The sequence below is a fragment of the Pelobates fuscus genome, chromosome 11 (genome assembly GCF_036172605.1).
Source record: "Pelobates fuscus isolate aPelFus1 chromosome 11, aPelFus1.pri, whole genome shotgun sequence".
Taxonomy (NCBI): domain Eukaryota; kingdom Metazoa; phylum Chordata; class Amphibia; order Anura; family Pelobatidae; genus Pelobates; species Pelobates fuscus.
Genome location: NC_086327.1, coordinates 75,647,002 through 75,660,795, shown reverse-complemented (window position 1 = coordinate 75,660,795; position 13,794 = coordinate 75,647,002). Strand labels below are relative to the sequence as shown.

The following is a 13,794-nucleotide window of genomic DNA, read 5'->3' as shown; positions in this document are numbered from 1 at the left end:
GTTGCTGATTTCCAGTTTCCTGTCACCATTTTGGAACGCACACGTCACACTGGAAGCAGCAGGTTACCTGCATGGTATTAGTAAGTTGACTTCATGCGTTACACATTCCAAGATGGTGGCGGTGCATTACCGTTCATGTAAACATATATCTTTATCCACAGTGGGATAATAATAAGTCTGTACGTACAAGCTATTTAAGTCCCATCTCTTGAGAGAGGTAATGATGGTAGTGCAAGTCGCGTTACGAGGAGGGCGTTGCATCACAGAGGAAGTGATGCAATGTGGGGGTTTCTGATTTGACCCTTGACTCAGAAGTGACTGGGCAGCCATATGCAATAGGGCAAGAGAAGGGAAAACGAAATGTGTAAGAGATAGGAATACATATATGTATAAGCCTATGTAGATAGAGAATATGGATTACAACAAGATAGGCAATGTATAATAGAGAGTATAGTAATTACTGCCAATGAGTATAAATATCAGTGAAAACCAATTAATATATGGCTAATAAAAAAAAAAAGGAAATCAATAAATAATAAAACGTACTGTCCTCAGAATTAGTGAAAAATTAATTGTATGGATAGCACTTATTAAAGCATAATATTTAATAGATATGGTGAAGAGATAGTCGGCATAGTGTCAAAAAGGGGGTTATGACAGGATGGTGGTGGCACTCTCAATGCAGGAATAAGTATAAAAACCACGGTAAATAAGTGGTGTAGAATGTTAATACACGAAAATGTGTATATAGAAATATATAAAATAATAATGATAGTAATGTAAAAAATGTATATTTAAATATGTATGTGTATAAAAGATCTATGTAAAAAGTATACATATATATACAAATATATAAAACTGGCTAAGAATATGAAAAAAATATAAAAATTTATTGGGAAAAGCTGGAATTGAAGAATATATTTATAGATATTATGTAAAAAAAATTGTAAAAAATTTTATAAATCAAATTCTGAATTGAAGCCGTTTGGGTGCAGAGTATCCATATAGTAGACCCACTCCATTTCTGTTTGTCCTATCTTTTTTGACAAAATCCCCTCCTCTCCAGTGGTTGTGTCCAATTTTTATACTCGTGAAGGTGAGGTGTCTGGGATTATTCTTGTGCACACAGAAGTGAGCTGATACTGAATGGTTTTGGAATCCTTTCTCAATATTTCTGCAGTGCTCTGCAATTCTAGTCTTGAGGGGCCTGATGGTGCGTCCTATGTACTGGAGGCCGCATGGGTACTCCAATAGATAAATAACATTTTTACTGTTACAGGTGATTATATCTTTGATTTTTTTTTTATTTTACCAGTTTTGTTTGACTTAAACATCCTTTTTACTTTATTAGTTAGCTTAGTTCTTTTGCAAGCTGAACAGCAGTTACACTAATAGAAACCTTTTCTGCCCTCAGTCATAAAGTTATTTATCTTGTGGGCTTGTTTTAGTTTAATTTTTGTAAGGTGTATTTTTAAATTACCGTATATACTCGAGTATAAGCCCAGTTTTTCAGCACATTTTTTGTGCTGAAAAACCCCAACTTGACTTATACTCGAGTCAGTGTCTGTATTATGGCAATTTACATTGCCATAATACAGACTGGGGGCTGGCAGCGAGCGCTTACCTCTCCTGCAGCTCCTGTCAGCTCCCTCCTCCTCCGCGCCGGTCCGGTCAGCTCCCCTGTCAGCTCCCAGTGTAAATCTCGCGAGAGCCGCAGGGTCAGAGCACGGCTCTCGTGAGACTTACACTGGGACTTGCAGAGGGAGCTGACAGACGAGCTGCACGAACCGGCGCGGAGGAGGATGGAGCTGACAGGAGCTGCAGGAGAGGTAAGAGCTGTCTGCCAGACCCCCTCCTACACAGCCCATGCCACTGGACCACCACACACACACACACTGCACTCATACACACACTGCACTCATACACACACTGCATTCTCATACACACACACTGCATTCTCATACACACACACTGTAAATAAATATTCAATTAATATAATTTTTTAAGGATCTAATTTTATTTAGAGATTTACCAGTAGCTGCTGCATTTCTCACCCTAGTCTTATACTCGAGTCAATAAGTTTTCCCAGTTTGTTGGGGTAAAATTAGGGGCCTCGGCTTATATTCGGGTCGGCTTATACTCGAGTATATACGGTAGGTGCGCCCCTAAATAAAATTTTTGGCCTCTCCAGTTTTATTATTTCGTCCTCTTTTAATAAGTGCCAGTGCTTATTTAAAATTAGTTTTAATTGTTTATTTTATTATTATAGTCTAGTATGATGGGCAGAGAGAAGTTTTGTTTACTTTGAATTTTTTCTTTGTGTATGAGTTCTTGTCTATTCAATGACAATGTTTGGATGATAGTAGATTCTATTCTTTTGTCCTCATAACCTTTTTGTGTAAAACTTTTCTTTAAAATCTTTGCTTAGTTCTTAAAAATCTCTAGTCTTAAAAATCTCTAGTCTTCCCTTTTTGTTTTCTTCTACCAGATCTTCTTCCTCTACATCTACCTTTTTTTTTACTCCATTTGTGAAATCACCCACTTTTTTCAGCTAATAATAACAGGAGATGAATTTAATCTTTCACTACAAACTCAGAGCTTCAGTCTTGTCACTACCTGTTACTAGCTAGCCACTATTTGCTAAAGTGCCTATCTCTACTTCTAGAGAGCCGCAGTTATTTATTGAATGCAACATTTCACCAGTAGTAACAGGAGGTTACTGGCTGCCACTATTTAAAGTCAGTTACTAAGCAGCAAATAACAACAGTTCTGGCATGGAAACCTTCTGTGTTCAGTACCTCAGTGCCTGTTGCCACCAATTATTGCTGCAGGTCTTTTGCAGTCACTTGAGGGTTTTTCACAACCTGCCTTCTCAAAAATCTGGTTGCAGCCTTTGATAGCTTCCTTTTTTCTGCCCTGTACAGGCAGTGTAACTGCTGTTCCTTTAACTTTGAATTTGTGAACTGTGCTTCCAATGGTGTCCTTAGGAATACTCAGTGTCTTCACTATCTTTTTGAAGCCTGTTCCTTACTTGTGAAGGGCAATTGTTTATTCTCTTAACTTTGTGGACCATTCTTTTGACTAAGCCATATTTCTGAAATGCAGTCAAAGATGCCACTCAACAAACCCCTAGGCAGTTTAGGTGCACACCAGGTGCAACTAATGTAGCCATTGATTAGTTGCATCAGGTGTGCTTAAGACAAAGGTGTTGTCTTTTGCATATTTTTGCATATTTGTACCGTTGTGAGGAATTCTATTCAGTAGGTAGAATCATTTTGGGACTAGAGAAGTCATTATAAGTTGTATTTTTAGTTAAATATGGGGAAACCACTTGAAGCATTTGTTGTGTTGATCTATTTCAATTGCGTTTTTTATTTGTTCATTGCAAACAGCTGAAAGTCTTAAAATATTGTTAAATTACCTAATTTTCAATAGGGGTTAAATAATTTTAATAACAACTATATATATATATATATATATATATATATATATATATATATATATATATATATATAGTTAATGTATTGGTAAACAAAAATATCCGCACCAGTCAAGCCATAAGACTGCTGAGCCAGCGCGTCTATGAGGGCGCAAGATATGAGGGATCAGCAGGAGGGAGGCGCACCACGCTCTCTCCTGCCAGTCCCTCAGTGTAGTGTGACCGAACTCCGGTCTGCGGTACAGGAACATCTGTTTCCTGTACCCGGCCAGACTGACAGGAAGTGCTCACTTAGTGAGCGGAGCTCAGCCACGCTACACTAGAGAGAGGTAGGAGGACCACCTGGGGAGGGAGGTTGGGGAGACAGAGGGAAGGAGAGACCACCTGGGGGAGAGGGAGGGGGGAGAGAGAGGGAAGGAGACACCACCTGGGGGAAGGGGGGAGAGATAGGGAAGGAGAGACCACCGGGGGGAGGAGGGATGGGGGTGAGAGAGGGAAGGAGAGACCACCTGGGAGAGGAGGGAGGGAGGGGGGAAAGAGAGGGAAGGAGAGACCACCTGGGGAGGGGGAGGGAGGGGGAGAGAGAGGGAAGGAAAGACCACCTGGGTGGGGAGAGAGAGGATAGGAGGAGAGAGGGAAGGAGAGACCACCTTGGGAAGGAGGAGGGAGAGAGGGAAAAAGAGACCACCTGGGGAGGGAGGGAGGGAGGGGGGAAAGAGAGGAAAGGAGAAACCACCTGGGGAGGGGGGAGGGAGGGGGAGAGAGAGGGAAGGAGAGACCACCTGGGTGGGGAGAGAGAGGATAGGAGGAGAGAGGGAAGGAGAGACCACCTTGGGAAGGAGGGGGAGAGAGGGAAAAAGAGACCACCTGGGGAGGGAGGGGAGATAGAGGGAAGGAGAGACCACCTGGGGAGGGAGGAGGGGGAGATAGAGGGAAGGAGAGACCATGTGGGGAAGGAGGGGGGAGACCACCTGGGGAGGGAGGAGAGAGAGAGGGAAGGAGAGACCACCTGGGGAGGGGGAAGGGGGAAGAGAGAAGGTAAGAGAGACCACCTGGGGAGGGGGGAGAGAGAGGAGAGACCACCAGGGGAGGAGGGGGGAAGGAGAGGCTATCTGTGGAGGGGAGGGAGAGAGCATCAGGAGGGGGGGGAGAACATCCTGGGGTGGGTGGGGGAGAGGAGAGACCATGAGGGGGGAGAAGAGACCACTAGGGGAGGGGAGAGGAGAGACCAGCCCGGGCAGGGGTAGGAAGGATAGACCACTAGGGAAGGGGGGAGAGGAAAGAACACCAAGAGGGGACAGGGGAGAGGAGAGACCACTAATGGGGTGGGGGAGAGGAGAGACCACTAAGGGACAGGGGAGGAGAGCAGAGACCACTAGGGGAGGGTAGGGGAGAGGAGAGACCACCAAGGGGGGAGAGGGGAGAGGAAAGACCACTAATGGGGTGGGACAGGATGGGAGAGCTCTAAGAGACAGGAGGGGAGAGCAGTAAGGGACAAGAGGGGAGAGCTCTAAGGGACAGGGGGAGGAGAGGAGACCACCAAGGGACGGGCGTGAGTGAAAGATATTATTAAGGGACAGGGGAGGGGAAGACACACAGAGAGGCTAAGGAAGGGGGAAAGAGAAGCACAAAAGTGCTAGTAGGGGAGAAAGAGACACACAGAGGGGCACAGGAGGGAGACATACAAAGAGGCTGGGGGAGTAAGACACACAAAGAAGTTGGGAGGATGTAGGAGACATACAAAGAGGGGGGTAAGAGACAAACAAGGGGCTTGCAAGAGATACACTAAAGGGGGATGTAAGACGCAAAACAAAAAAAATATATATTTTTTTCTGCTCCTCTCTCAGCCCCTATCCTACCCCGCAAACTCTCTTTCACAATACGCACACACACACAGAAACACACCCTGCTTCTGTTGTCTATAGCCTGTCCCTGCAGGCTTTTTAATGTAAACACACACTGTGTGCAGCACTGGCGTTGGTTGATATGACAGATCATATGGGTGGGGCATTGTGATGTCACATGGTGGGCAGCGCATATGGGAGGGGGGATTTTTTATTTTGCCTAGGGCGGCAAAAATCCTTGCACCGGCCCTGATCTCAACACATCTCTGGAGCTCACCTAGAGTGACCATTGGATACTTGGTATACCATTTCTTACCAAGGCCTTTTCTCCCCCAATTACTCACATTGGCACGGCAGCCAGCTCTAGGAAGAGCCCTGGTTGTTGCATGCTTCTTCAATATAAGAATGATGGATGCCACTGTGCTCTTGATAATTTTTTGTAGCCTTCCCCAGATCTGGCTTGGTTTATACTCTGATATGCATTTCCAGCTGTGATATGTTGACAGGTTTATGCCTTTCCAAATCATGTCTAATCAACTGAGTTTTTCACAGGTGGGCTTCTATCAAAGTGTATAAATATCTTAAACATTATCTAGCTTGTTTTTTTGTTTGTTTTTTTTACCTCCTTCTACTGCTTGGTTAATTGTGGGAGTGTTCTTTATTTCCACCTGTGTGGGATTTATATTCCCATATAAGCACACCCTTAACTCACTGAGCTTGCTCACATTGCTTGAAAGCACACTCTGTTAAGTGGACTTTTTCAAGTAGGAGTTAGAAAACCGGGAGTTAAAACAAACAAGGGATTTAAACTAGTGAGGTATTTGTTTTACTGTCCTGTATCTGGGAAAATGAGTGTTAGCAAGATTGCTGGTTTGACGCAATGCACATCTTGTTGCATGTATGCATGCCTGGATGTACCCATCCAGGGTCCATACGTCTGTGACAAGTGTGTGTGTGAGTGGTTTCTCTGGAAACTCAGATTGGAGATCAGTAGAAGCATATTGCGACATTGAGGGATATTGACAATCTTGAGAGGAATCTGCTGTTCACTGAACAGAGTTTAGTGGGGACAGGTAGTGGAGTGGGAGAAGATAAGACAGCTGGGGAACAGGCACGTAGCTGGGTGACAGTGGGGGAAGGTTGCAATGGGGGGGAGGGAAGAGGAAAGGGCTAGCTAGTCCTGACTTTGTACAACCTAGCAGATTTGCCTGTTTGAGTGAAGATGTTGGGAGCATCAGCTCAGGAGTAGTTGTACTAGAGGAAGCTGTTATTTCTAACAGCCTAGGGAACAGCCCCTTTAGTACGGGTGGGGATGAAAATGTAAGGAAGGCTAGACAGGTGGTGGTAGGGGACTTTATAATTAGGAGAGTAGATAGGACAATCTGCCGCTTTGATTGGCTCAACCGGATAGTTTGCTGTCTCCCAGATGCTTGTGGATGGATTATTGGGAGGGGCAGGGGATGACCCAGCGGTCATGGTCCATGTTGGTACCAATAGCAAATTTAGAGGAAGATGGAAGGTCCTAAAGATGATGATTTCAAGGAATTAGGTAGAAAACTTAAGAAAAGGACCTCCAATGTGGTATTCTCTGAGATATTACCTGTGCCACGTGTTACAGTGGAAAGGCAGTGGGAGATTAGAGAGGTCAATGCGTGGTTTAAGTCTTGTTGCAGGTAGGAGGGTTTGGGTATTTTTGAGCACTGGGCCGACTGCGCTTGGTTACAACCTTTATAGAAGCGATGGATTGCACCTAAACGGGTGATAGGATGGCTAGAATGTGCTGGGCGATAGGATGGCTAGAAGATTGGAGGAGATGTGCTGGGGGATAGGATGACTAGAAGGTTGGAGGAGATTTTAAACTAGTAGTGGGGGGGGGGGTCATAGCAATCTACAAAATGTAGATAGGACAGAAAGGAGATGGGCTTTAGCTCAGTATAACGGGAGTGAAGATGGGGGAGGGGCAAACTCAGAACAGACGAGGTATGTAATATTGATAAAAAAATCACAAAAAGTACAAGTGACTCATGATATTAAATGTATGCTTACTAATGCAAGGAGTCTAAATAACAAAATGGGGGAACTAGAGGCAATAGCATAAACTAAACAATATGACATAATAGGAATAACTGAAAGATGGTGGGGTGAGACAAATGACTGGACAGTTAACTTAAATGGGTACACACTATTTAGGAAGAATATAAAAAAACAGGAAAGGTGGCGTATGTTAACCATGAAAAAAGGTGGCGTATGTTAACCATGAGTTAAAGCCAAATCTCAAGCAAGTGAAATGTGATGAGGAAAATGTGGAAGCTTTTTGGGTAAATGTGCAAATGATTTCTGCAAAAAATTTGCAGAAAAATTGTAATTGGCTAACTCAAGACAAGGTGCTGCAGCAACGAAAGGAAGTTAATATAAACAAAGCTCCAGGGCTTGGCGGTATTCATCCACAAGTACTTAAGGAACTAAGTGTAGAAATAAGTGAACCTCTGTTTTTAATCGTTCAAGATACTTTTCTTTCAGGAAGTGTTCCTGGATTGGAGGAAGGAAGATGTGGTTCCTATGTTCAAAAAGGGTTCAAAATCCTTGCCTGGAAATTATAGACCTGTGGGCTTAACTTCGGTGACTGGGAAAGTATTTGAAAGGTTATTAAGGGATAATATTCAAGAATTCCTGGAGAAGAACATAGTTATCAGCAAAAATCAGCATGGCTTTTTGAAGCACAGGTCATGTCAAACTTGATTAAGTAAGTAGAAGTATAGATCAGGGTGCTGCAGTGGATGTGATTTATTTGGATTTTGCCAAGGCGTTTGATACAGTTCCACACAATAGATCAGTGTTCAAACTCAAAGAAATCGGTCTAGATGAAAATTCTTGTTCTTGGGTAGATTTTCAAGCTGGACAGAGGTGGCAAGTGGTGTCCCTCAGGGTTCTGTTCTGGGAACCCTTCTATTTAACATGTTTATAAATGATCTTGAAATAAACATTGAAAGTCATGTTTCAGTGTTTGCAGTTGACACAAAGCTCTGTAAAGTAATACAATGTGAGCAAGATATTACTTTGCTGCAGAGGGATTTAGATAGACTGGGGGACTGGGAACTAAAATGGCAGATGAAATTTAATGTACAAAAATGTTATGCACTTTGTCTTAAAGAATGCACAAGCAACTTATACCCTTAATGGAAGCGAATTACAGATAACAAAACACAAGAAGGACTTAAGAATTGTTATAGACAACAAACTATGCAACAAGTTGTGCAATGTCAATCAGCAGTGGCTAAGGCCAGTAAGGTTTTATCATGCATTAAAAAGGGCATTATTTCTCAGGATGAGAATATTTTGCCTCTTTATAAATCACTGGTAAGACCACATCTTGAATATGCTGTGCAATTTTGGGCACCTGTTCTAAAGAAGGATATTACGGCACTAGAAAAAGTACAGAGGCGGGCTACAAAATTAATAAAAGGAATGGAACATTTTAGCTATGAAGAAAGGTTAACAAATTTAAACCTCTTTAGTTTAGAAAAACATTGCCTGAGAGGGGATATGATAACATTATGCAAATATATCCGTGGCCAGTACAAACCATTGTGTGGAAATCTATTCACAAATCAGACAAGAGGTCATGCAAAGGAAAGGGTTTTTTTTACCATAAGAACAATATGGATGTGGAATTTTCTGCCTGAAGAAGTGGTTTTATCAGAGTCCGTTCAGATGTTTAAACAGCAACTAGATACTGCATACTTGCAAAAACAGAATATACATATAATTTTTCAACTGTAGGGTAATAGCTTCTTGATCCAAGGATAAATCTGACTGCCATTCTGGGGTCAAGAGGGATTTTTTTTCATAGTTTGTTGCAAAAGTGGAAGTGCTTCAAACTTTTTTTTTTTTTGCTTTCTTTTGGATCAACAGCAAAACACAAATGTGAGGAAGGCTGAACTTTATGGACATGTGTCTCTTTTCAGCTATGTTACTATGAGAAACTGGATGCATCTGAGATGAATTTAATATTATAGTAAACGGTCATAATACTAATGTCAGTGTGATATTTGAAGTTTTTTTCTCTTTCATAAAGCAAAAATGCAATATTTTCAAAAAATCTGTTTTGTGCTTTGTTATTATGGGTATTGAATGGGAAAAAAATCACAAATGAAACAATTCTAGCATAAGGCAGCAACATAGAAAATTTTAGAATGTGTGGAATGAATGTGACAAGTGGGTGGCTGTATACCAGAATATGGATTGGTGGGTGAATGTACAGAGAATTCTTGGGCATTGCAGACAAATGTGTTGCGCATAGGTCACCCCTATGGTTGGCCCTACTATGACAGTGAACTGGGAATCACCAACCATTGTAATATTTTTTTGTGGACTCTTATATGCTGCGTATGCTATGTATGAAATATATCAAGTAAGTATCTCCAAGGTAGTTATTCGAATTTCTCCTTCTGGACTGTTTCTCAATTCTACACACTGCTAAAATTATTTTTCCTTTTTCTGTTTTTTTTTTAAATTGTGTCAACTATTTTTTAAACTAATAATCAAGCTGATTATTTTCAACATATGTGTGTTGTCCATTTTTTCTTTGAATAGTTTTATTATCCCCTTTATTAAGTTACTTTACTGTGGCCCAATAGGAGATTGGGTCATTGAGACACGCACCATTAATCATTTTAGATGAGTGTGCTGCTTTGCTTGTATAGAATTATTTACTTATATTATGTATGCTAATAAAGATGACTTTTAGACATTCTAAGAACACATAAACACAATTTTAGTCATGCTGAAAGAGGACAATATTTTTTTAATATTATTTTGTAATCTAAAGTTTATTCATAGTAAATTAAATGAATTCACATATTTGGAAGAAAATATACTTCTATAGTGATTATTCTAGGTATTGATAGATTTCTTAATTTATAAGGGCTTTCTTACAAAAGAATAGTACAGAAGGTGCATAAGCCAGGTGTCGAAACTGGTTTAATCTGCCTAATCCAGATACGTATATCATGGCTAAAAGATCAAACATTGTAACATTGTAAAAGAGAATTCTGACTGAGTTATGTGTTACAGATGGAAGATTGTTTCTTAAAATCATTAGAGCAAAATGAGACTGACATTCCACCAGTCTACAGCTAACATGCTTCATTCAAGATGCTCACAGGGCAATCTTTTCAAATAAACCCAAGCAATAGTCAATGTGACTACGTTATTTTTTAATTAATATCCTGAAAAACTCATGTTGGTAATATACCGACCCTGGCTCTCAGATTTTGTCTCGCCAATTACCTAGATCATTAGGACAAATGGTATGCTATATAGTCTGTTGTACAATTAGAACACCAATGCATAACTATAGATATGTAGATCAGTACAATACTGAAAACATACAATAGTGACAATATACCCTTATGATGAGACTTATGCAAAGCAGTGTTATTTGTAGTGCATAGGACTGCAAGACATTATAGAAGTATTGACATTTGTAATACACAGGTCTGAATTAAACTAACAGAACATTACTTCAAGAAAAATCTTTGTCTAGCACCTTTCTGATAATTATTCCTTATTATTTCAAACAAAAAGCTACTGCTTCCTTGTAGGATGGTATGTGATAGTATATTCTATTGCCAGCTATATATTTTGGTGTCTGTGTCTGACCTCCAGAAAATAAAATATTAATATAGGAAATCCTATTAATATTCTTCTTTATCATAATTTCAAATTTACAAATTAAAAAACATAAGTATGGCAGGTAGTACAAATATAATACAAAATCTACTGACTGGGGGAGAGAAGGATGGGCACACAGGACAACACGTGCTGTAAAAGTCTGGACACGTTTCGCATCTAAATAACCCTTCCCCAACACCTGTGAGCTGTTGAGGAAGCATCATTTAGATACAAAATGTTTGTACAATTTTGAGTGCAAGGATTTATTTCTGTGAATATCTGAATGAAAAAACAGAAAAGGAAACACTTTAAAAAATATGGAGAGAAAATCCCTAGAAAAGTACCAGGGCCATCCTGTGTTTTTTCATGTAATAAATATAACCTAGGTCAGGCATAGGCAACCTTCAGCACTCCAGATGTTTTGGACTTCACCTTCCATGATGCTTTGTCAGCATTATGGGTGTAAGAGCATTATGGGGAATGTAGTTCACAACAACTGGAGTGCCGAAGGTTGCCTATCCCTGACATAGATGTGCTATACATAATCGGCATAGTAACACTAAAATCACAGTATCATTTATGATTGGTGTTAGCTATGTCTTACAGAACTCTCTGACACAAATATTAGAAAATGAATACATACCTTATAATACAAGATGTCTATTCTTTCTGCATCTTCATTCAGCAATGTCACTATGATTTTTCAGCGCCTGTTTAACAGGAATGAAAACCATCACTATTGTAAAATGTTTTATTATAGGGATCAATTTCACCCTGCTTGTGCAATATTAGGGTGTAAATGAAGGTGTATCTTTAATTTGTGTTATTCATCCATTACATTTTCAACTAGTATCTTATAGGATATGTGTAAACAAGCGCCACAGAATATGCTGGCACTTTGAAAATACTACTAGAAATAAAAGAATAATAAAAAGAATCATTGTTAATATTTCTTGTAGCATTTTTTTTTAACCCCTTAAGGACACATGACGTGTCTGACATGTCATGATTCCCTTTTATTCCAGAAGTTTGGTCCTTACGGGGTTAAAGCACCAACATACCGTGGAACTTTACAACTTTATAAAGTGTATATAAGTGTATACAACTTTATAAAGTGTATAAATAACAGCAAGTGATTAGCAAACAAAAACATATTTATTGTAAATCAATCTGATATTGTTCATACAGCTTTTAAAATGTGTTTAATATATTGTTGGACAGAATAATATTCGTCTCTTTCACAAAAAAATACATAATATTAATGAACAGTAGTATAAAATTATTGAGATCCAGTCTTTTTGAAGAAAAAGTTCATATGGAAGATGAACAGTCAAAGCAAATAGTGCTTCTGACCTGCTAGTACAACATTAGTGACAATGTGTCTTCACTTGCTGCTCATAAATATGTCCCAGTTTGAGTATTTACTTTTTATACTTGACAAATGACACACACAAATCTAACTTTTTGACTAGAGTACTTCATTTTCATATTGCTGGCCAAATGATCTTTTTAAGTTCCCTTTACTCTGCAAGTAGTTTATTTTCACACTGACATGTATATTTTCTATTGACATAGTACACTCACTCGTCCCAACTATTACTATCTTTATGGCTTCGATGTATATATTCGTACATGTAATCCCCTTAAATATTGCCATTGAAACCAAATCATGTATTTTAAAAGTGTAACTCAATGGGTGGCACACATGATAGGTTTTTTATTTTTTTCTTTGCTTTTAAATCTCCACTGTTGTAAAAAAAAATATCAGTGCCCAGATGTCTACTCTTGTTTTCCATAAAACTTTGGACAAAGTCTATAGACCCACCAATGGGATATGAGGAATGTACCCCCCAAAAAATGAAAGACATTCACATGTATAGAATGCATAAAATAACTTTTGTGCTACATCCCTGTTAAGTGGTTAAAACAAGTTATTTTTAAAGTAGTAACTAGTATGATATTTTTATTAAAATAAAATATACACAAATGTTCAAAATAACTACCAAATTACTCACATAGAAGAAATCTAACATGAATCTCAATTCAATATATAAAACTATTAATAACCAAATATATTAGATTTAAATACACAGCTAATTTGAGAATATTTGTTAAAAGTTTATATATAATTGTTGTGAACTAAATCACACATTGCAGTTGTCAGTACACCCTTAACAGAATTAATGTTTATAGTTATCACAATCATAGACAGCCACAAATATACACAGAGCAAAGAAGACTCGGATTCTGTGTTACTTTATATAAATAGCAGTTGACACATAGTCTGAATCATGAAATGAAATGAAAAGTTCAAATGTAAATATTATAAAATGTTTGCTAAAATAATCGATATACATATATATAGTGCGAGAAAAAACATGTCATAAAACTAAACTCTATGACTTAAATTATACAGATATTTTATAATTCAGCAAAATTATTAAAATTGAAGTATACAAAATTACAAACCTGACCAGGAATAGATCTGAGTTTTGAGAAACCAATGGTTAAGTATAGAAGTTTTTTCCGTTCCAGTATCTTTTTTAATAATGGTTTCTGGAAATAAAAATTCCTGTGGCCTTTACTCCAAAATGAAACGTTGAGATTGATGGTATATGAAGAGGTATCTGGGAGAGGAGCAGACATCCAGTTTATTCCTAATGATTAAGTTAAACTAACAATAGTTTAGTTTTTTTTTGGGCTGTGAAATTGGAGTGAGGTTGTTTCCCTGAAATCTTACCTCCTTAAAAAAAAAAGAATTCAGATGAAAATGTCAACTCCTTGGACTGGTCTTTTACTCTTTCTGACCAGAACTACTTTCAACTAGAGAATACAAAA

At 39.0% G+C, this 13,794-nt stretch overlaps 1 protein-coding gene across 1 annotated transcript in view; it reads right to left on the bottom strand.

Moving 5' to 3' along the window:
• Positions 1-13,476, bottom strand: part of TECTA (tectorin alpha) — a 187,094-nt gene extending 173,618 nt beyond the window's left edge. The window contains exons 1-2 of the mRNA XM_063436299.1: positions 13,426-13,476; positions 11,600-11,666 (exon numbers count right to left, since the gene is read on the bottom strand). The gene's annotated coding sequence lies outside the window, so the exon portion shown is untranslated. The remainder of the gene's footprint in view (positions 1-11,599; positions 11,667-13,425) is intronic.
• Between the last annotated feature and the right edge of the window lie 318 nt (positions 13,477-13,794).